We start from the raw sequence: 8,021 nt of genomic DNA, 5'->3' as shown, positions 1-8,021 counted from the left end.
TTCAGCTATCAGGCACCAGCTAAATTTAGTAGCCCACAGATTAGCAAACAGTTCCTGTTTGCAATTGTGTAGGCAGAGGACAGGGGATCTAGGGACAGGGTTGTGCTCTATGTGACTTCAGAAAGTTGAGGTTTCCACTGTGAATTTTTTCCACTGAGGCTTTGTACTGACAGTGGAGTTCAGTGAGACTGGGAATTGCAGCGTGAAGCTCAAGGCAGAGGCAAGGCCTGGCAGCAAGGCTCAGCTCAGGGGTGACAGGGAGACTGGTGTTTCACAAACGACACTTCCTTTACAAGGCAGGGTTTTTCAGGAAGACCTGAAAAACTGCTGTGGCATGGCCAGTTTCCAGTAAAATTCTGATTCTCTCCGCTTCTGTCTTTCACAAAACAAATAGCACAAATATTGAATATTGAATATTGAGCCCCAAACTCAAGGAACTTGCCTTGCCCTCTGTTACTTTGCTTTGTAAATCAGGAGTTCTGTAAATGCATTCCAGATGTTACTAAATATCTGAGCAAATATTGAATTAGAATAGGCAGATCTTGCCTTTCAGTGATACAAATGCCCCACATGCAGCCACGCATCACCTTGTAAGGGGAAAAAATACTGAGTGCAATGCATAATTCATCTCCTTAGCTACAAAAAACAACATATAGTGAAAGGTTCTATATGTACAGCTGTTATTTAATTTGTTGTTTCACAGGGAAAATTTTCATTAATTAGTCTAAAAATAAACACTAGATCTGCATTTTATTTCTTACATTTACAGCTGCCTAACACACAGCATGGCTGAGGTCAGAAAAACTGCTGTGAGGGCAGCATGTGCTTTTCCATGTGCTCCACACGAAGTATCACAATCATTTCAATTTCTCCCTCTCAGGGAGAAATTTCTGAGCTGCTATCTGGCAATTGAAAAAATGTGCTGCACCAGCTGTCAGGGTGTTGCAGCTTCCTGCCTGTTTTAGCAGAGACATTTTTCTTTGAACAAATAGATACTGAACCTTTATTACAAGAAGTAATAGCCAGGAACAGCTACAGAGCAGAACAGAACCTAACTAACTAACTAAACTAATATTAAAATACAGAAATATTAGAAATAAAATTAATATTAATTCTTAGGACAATTTTCTAGCATCTGGTCTGAGATACTTTTAATATATTATATTATTTTAATATATATTTTAATATATTTATATATTTTTTTTATATATATTTAATATATTTTACTACTTTGACATTCTAGACCTGTTTTTATTGAGTATGCAATTTGTACTGTTTTTTTCACTATGGATTAATAACAGGATTAGGGGGCTGGGAAAACCACTAAGAAAGGGGATGATACACAACAGGCAAGCTCATAATACTGCCTGTCTCAAGCAAGATGCACTCAAACACTCAAAAACAATGGCAGGAGACAAAGGATTACACGGCAATAATGAAAAAAGAAAAGGATCTTTATTAATTCTTTTGGTTTCTGCTTACTTAGTTATGTCTTCAAATCAGGTCTGGAATACAGGGTCAGCAGCTCTGGGAAAGAAGGCAGATCGCTGCAGCAGGAGCTGCAATATGTGTGTGGAGACGTGGAAAAGACAGATATTTCTCCATGTAGTGCTTGGAAAACAAAACAACAGCAGCAAGGATCAGGAGGGATCCGGGAGGAGCGATTTTAAGTGGTGCATTTCCCACAGCCCCAGCAGAGGGAGGATGTGGGTTGAGGAAGCCAGAGGGGAGGGCTGCCCTGGGCATGGTGCCTCGGGCAGGAGCTGGCCAGGGCCCTGGCTGGCAGCCACATGGAGCTGTCCACCAGTACATTCCTTCCACAGCAGGAGAGATGCAGGAAGGGGGCTGCAGTCCTGAGACACATCCCTTGTCTCCCTCTTTCTTGTTTCCTTGCTAAGCATGCTGGCCAGAGATAGCAAATGAGAGAAATGGGCCAACAAGCAACTATTAATATACTTTGTTCTCTTAGCCCCTTTTTATTTTCACAGAAGGCAAAGGCCAAAGGCTTTTTATCTGCATGGTTTTGTTCAGTAGAAAACTGTAAAGCCATGACCAGCAAGGTCTAACACATTTCTTAGCAATCATTTATTTTAAAGAAAATGAAAAATTTGTCATTAAAGGACAATGAGAAAATTACAGAATTAAGAGGTTCTCCTCATACAGATGATGCACTTGTAGGTTATTGTCTCCTGCCAGAGATGACCCAAGGCTTGTCTATGTGCTTTGACTCTCCAGCACTTGCCTTGCTTTGTCAAGACAGAAAAATCTTTGGGCGCTTCAAATTTTCAAGTGAGCATTCCCTTCAAATAATAACGCATAATAACACTATGCTCCACTAAGGGGAACAGAGTCATAGAACCATGCAATCACAGAATGGCCTGAGCTGGAAGGGACCTTTAAAGCTCACACAAGTTCCAATCCCCCTGCTGCAGACAGGGATACCCTTCACTAGACCAGGTTGCTCAGACCCCCAGCCAAAATTGCCTTAAACACTTCCAGGGACGGGGCATCCACAATTTCTCTGGGCAACCTGTGCCAGTGCCTCACCACCCTCATAGCAGAGAATTTCTTCCTACTATCTAATCTAAACCTATCATCTTTCAGATTGAAGCCATTCCCCTTTGTTGTTGGGGAGGATGAAGCAGGGAAACCTTCTAAATGTGATTATTTAACAAAAGATTCTGAAGGTATGAGGCCTAGAATTGAGATAGAAATGAAAGCCTGCTTTGAGTCATAAGATACAGAGTACTGGTTACTATATGACCAAAGGACAATAGCCTAGCCAGTTGAAGGAGAATCCCTGCTGACAAAACAATGTCCTTCTGCTGATAGAAAAGTACAAAGGTAAAGAAGCAAGGAAAGAATTTGTAAAACTTTGTAGAGTCTAAAAATGCAACACTGGATGTTAATATAGGGAAGCCCATAGGCTGTATGTAAATTCTTTAGTGGGTGTGTCTCATGGTGATTGGTTACTAAGAATTAGAATATTCACTATAGGAAAGCATATATTGGATTGTAACAAGAACCTCGCTCTCTTACTCCCTCCCTCCCCCTTCCAACCTCACCTCCCCTGCTCTACCTGTGCTCTCTCCCCTCCCCCTGACCACGTGGACGCCGAGGCTGGTGGCGGACATGGGTCTCCCCTCCTTTTACCCTTATAATAAATTGCTTATACTTGAACAGCTTGACCCTGGAGAAGTCTCTCACTGCGAGCGAGCATTTATACACAGCAATACTTTGTCCTGTCACTGGATGCCCTTTCAAGAAGACCCTCTCCATCTTTTCTGTAATTCCCTTCAAGTACTGGAAAGCCACAATCAGGCCACCCCAAAACCTTCTCTTTTCCAGACTGAACAAAACCAACTCCCTCAAGCTTTCCTCATAGGAGATGTGCTCCATCTTTTGGATCATCTTGGTGGCCTTCTCCGGACTTGCTCCAACAGGTCCATGTGTTGAAGACTGCCTGATGCAGTGCTCATGTTACAGACACTGTCACATCATTAAGATGAGAAATCAAAATCAATCCTTCACACAAACAAGTTATTACAATTTGGTTTGCTACATATTAACTACAAGTAAATCTCTTTCTGCTTTGTTTGCACCTTTTAAGACATGCTATCTAAGCCTATGGGATTTAGCTGTAGAGAAGGAGTAAAACCAAAACTTAATAACAAATCTCAACCACATTAATTTTCGTAGGGAAATTTTTAATATATCCAGAAGATTCCTAGGTCAATCACTACATTTACAGGTTTTACCTTAAATTAATTAAATTAGCTTTTAAAATGTTATTTTGACTTGCTTTTTTCTCTTCAGAAGAAGACACAGATATAAACTGCTCTTGGGTAAAGACTACTGGTGTCTTTAATAATAATAATAATAATATTAAAAATACACACATGAGCAATATGTTCATTCATCTTTAAATATTTTGCCATTACTGCATTGGCAGTCCCCATATGCAAGTCTGTCTGCACTGAACACAAGAGATGTAGGAGAGCCTGTGCATCTTTGTGCCTGGGGAGGCACTTTGCTGTCCCAGCAGCGCTCACATCAACAGCTCCAGGCTGCTGCTGCAGCCAGGCAGGGCTGGGCCACAGGCTGTTCTCTGCGGGAGGCACAAAGCTGCTTCACCAGGGCACAGCTGCCTGCTCAAGCCACCAAAGCCCGCATTAATAAAACATTGATATTTGGCTTTTTAAAAATGCAGATCAGTCTATTTAATGTAAGATCATCCCAGGAGAAAAAAAACATTAGGTTCCTTTCATGAGTCTTTGGTTTTTGTTTCAGTCCAAAATACAGATCGTACAGATCCTTAGTGATCATAATGAAAAACTGCTACAACAAAAAGAAAGATACATTGTACAGAGCTTTATTCTTATATGAGGAATGCAATAGGATATCGGAATCCACTGCAAAAGGTCTCTGGAAAGGAGAAATGAAATTTGCGAATAGTTAATGGATTGCTACATGCATTGCAAACTAAAACACAATTTTGACATGTGTGTTTTCACTGTTTTTCTTAGGAGACAACTGTTTTCATTCTTAAAAAAATTACTGTTACTGAATCATGCTAAATGTACAGAGGGTGTTTCAAGGCAAAGGTATTATGTGCATTTAGTTTTTCAAGATCTTGTAGTTCGGAAAGAAACCCCAGACCTAATCTTCTTAAAACCTTCCCTACATTTTTATTCCTTTTTTAATTATAAAAATGTGATTTTTGCAAGCCTATGTGATTTTTTTCGCAAGTGCTCACATTGCTATCTGATGTGAGCACTTGCATTAATCCAATAAAGCCTTTGCCTCAAAGGGATCATGAGAGCATTTAAGTAAATGGGGGAATTTCAAGAAATCTAAAGTTGTTTTGCTAAAAAGTGGGTTTAAATTTGGTCATAATATATGGGCACAGCCCCTAAGCATGGTCTCAGCAGACTGATAAAGAAAACAGGCTATTCTACCATTCCAGAAGATAATAAAAATCCCCTTATGTCCAGTTAATTCAAGGCATATGACTAATACAGATGATAATTTGTACTTATGCAGTTCCTCTTTTTCTAAAATTATCAGATGGAAAAATATTAACAGTTTTTGAAAAAAATAATATGAATTTTGACCACTCCAAACTATCAAAAATACATCAAAAATAGTTTTTACACAACAGAGTAAAGCCCAGCCTTCTGCCACATACTGTAAAGAACATCAAAGAATTCCAGTGACTTGTTATGGAAATAGACTGATCTGCATCTGTCTGACTCAGCCTCACACAGGAGGTATATTAAGTTATTCTGAAAATATTTTGAATATTACATCCTTATTTATTATAAAACAGTTCCCTAGGGCCTGTCCTTTTTTATGCTGCCGTGTCCTGGGTGTGGGCCTGACACCTGATACCAGGGCAAGTACACCCAGTCCCAGCAATACTCTGGTGAACAACCTTCATCTGGAGCCAGGACTATTTTCCCTTAACAATTCATCTATACAGACAAATAAAGCAGCTTTCTTCTTAATTTGTAGGTTACTTATGAATGAGAAATAGAAGAATTCCTCAACCATGGAAACTTTTTTTTGTGTATTAATAGAAATGTACTGGGAACAGTATGTAACCCCCAAATATACAAAGAAGTTGAGACTGCAATTAACTCTCAAAAAGATATGCCAAATTTTCCTGCACTTGTGTCTATGACTGAAGTGAATTCAGTAGAGATTTGCTTGTGTAACAATGCTGAATTTGGTTTATTATTCCACATTTGAATCTAGGTAGTACAAATTGCAAAATGAAATATATCCAGTAGATGTCATCATCCTGCATCCCATGTGCCTGATAATCCAGTTTAGATTTACCTTTTTTTTTTAATTGAACTGAAATCAAAAGTAGGAGTCCTAACATAAATAAGTTTTCTGAAAAACTTGTGAAAAACATATTCATTTGATGTGACACACCTTACTAGGATTTCTGGAATGTTTGCAACTTCTTTTCTGGAAGTGTTCATGCACAAAGAAATTTGCAGATATCCGTGACTGCACTTACATGCCCAAATAACATCTGTAAAATATGCCAGTAAATGCATTTAAACCTGAAAATCCATTTACTGGGTTCCATTTAATCCACATGTCCTTAAAGAAATATAAATATGTACTACAGCATCGCCTCTGATTCTGAAGCCTGTACTTCAAAAATAGACTTAAGATCCTCTTTACAGATGAGAATATTAAATGAAGTTGAAAGGGCTTTGGGAGGTCAGGGAATTCCATTTCCATAAATAGTGCTTTGAGTTGTTCATTTCTTGAAATTAGACCTCATATAAATTAATATTTTCATATGGATTACTGGAAATTATCGAGTACTCTGATGTGCTTGATTTACATTGTTTTTAATTTCAAATCAAATACTGTTATTTGCATTCAGCAGCTTTATACTTAGTTGAGGAGTAAAATGATTCAGGCAAGTCCGAATCACTGTGATTCAGCCATCTTCAAACGTTTTCACATTTTAAACCCTGACCTCTATTATTTGGTGTGGGGAGACTTACTAGGTCAGAGTTACGCCTTTCAGCATGTGATTAAAGCAAGCACTTTGTCCATGTCCATGGATTTTGTAATACAATCCTTTAGCAATCTGGCAACATTTCTGGCTTTGTTAGCTGGGGCATTGCTTAGGAAAATTCCTGTGCAATACTGTTGTGGTCTAATCCAAACCCCTTTGGAAACAATAGAAAGGCTTCCAAGGGCTTAAACCATGGACAAATGAGGTTCATGCAAAGGCTGAGCCCCAGCAGGTGAAGCAGGAGGCTGACACTGGTGGGAAATTGCAGCATGGAAGATGCCAACAGGCTCACAAGCTCATCTCGGTTGTGTCCTGGAGCCTGTTTTTAATTCCCACAAGGGATGGGGTGGGAAATGTCCCAGTTTCAGATGGGCTAACATTGCTACACATTGTTACACATTTCCTATTTAGCAATTATTTCTTTATTTAGTAAAAATTGTACCATCACAGAATATTAAGGTATGGACCTTAAAGATCATCTAGTCCCAACCTGCCCGACCATGGGACACCTTCCACTAGACCAGGTTGCTCAGAGCCCCGTCCAACCTGGCTTTGAACACTGACAGGGTTGGGGCAGCCACAACCTCCCTGGGGAACCTGTTTGAGTGCCTCACCACTCTCACAGTGAAAACTTTCTTCTTAATGTCTATCCTAAATTTTTCTTCTTTTAATTCATACCCATTACTCCTTGGACTATCACTACAGCTCTTAATGAAAAATCAAGTCAGCTTGAAGTTTCCAATTGTCCTTGTATCTGTGGCTTCTGTGATAATCTGTGAGGAAGGAGAAAGGATTTGAAAGGAAAATGCCTTTTTTCCTCTGACCCTTCTCTATGGTTATGCATTGGCTAAGACAGGTCTTGTGCACCCCACTCAAGAGAACTGGGAATTCTGATTAAAGGTCATTAGTTCTTCAGGCTGCAAAACTCCCTGATAGCCCTGGATGATACCAAATGCTCCAACATCCCTGGACAGGGCAGGGCAAAGCTGAAGCCATGAGAAGCGTGTGGGATGGGGGACAAGGGGCTGCAGCAGGAACACGCCTCTTTATGGCTGGCAGAGGTTTCCTGTCATGAGACTGGGCTTTAGGGGAACTTCAGGGACACGAGGGGCCGAAGCACTCATGGGACCAGGCCCGCTGCCATCCTGCCATTTGAGCCAGCGTGTGCCCAGCTGGGCAAGGAGGCCAACGGCATCCCGGATTGTGTCAGGAACAGTGTGACCAGCAGGACCAGGGCAGGGACTGTCCTGTGGTACTCAGTGGTGCAGTCACAACCTCACGGCTGTGTCCAGTGCTGTGTCCAGTTCTGGGCCCCTCCAGAAGGACTTTGAGGGGCTGCAGTGGGTCCAGAGAAGGCAGCAGAGCTGGGGCACCTGAATCTGGAGCACCAGGAGCAGCTCTGGGTGTTCAGCCTGGAGAAAAGGAGAGCCAAGGGGGATCTATACCAAGGGTATAGCTTTCTACAACTCCGTGAAAG

The sequence above is a fragment of the Pseudopodoces humilis genome, chromosome 1, assembly GCF_049639895.1.
Source record: "Pseudopodoces humilis isolate 2021_Gansu_Grassland_sample_001 chromosome 1, ASM4963989v1, whole genome shotgun sequence".
Lineage (NCBI taxonomy): Eukaryota > Metazoa > Chordata > Aves > Passeriformes > Paridae > Pseudopodoces > Pseudopodoces humilis.
This window is presented reverse-complemented; position numbering follows the sequence as displayed.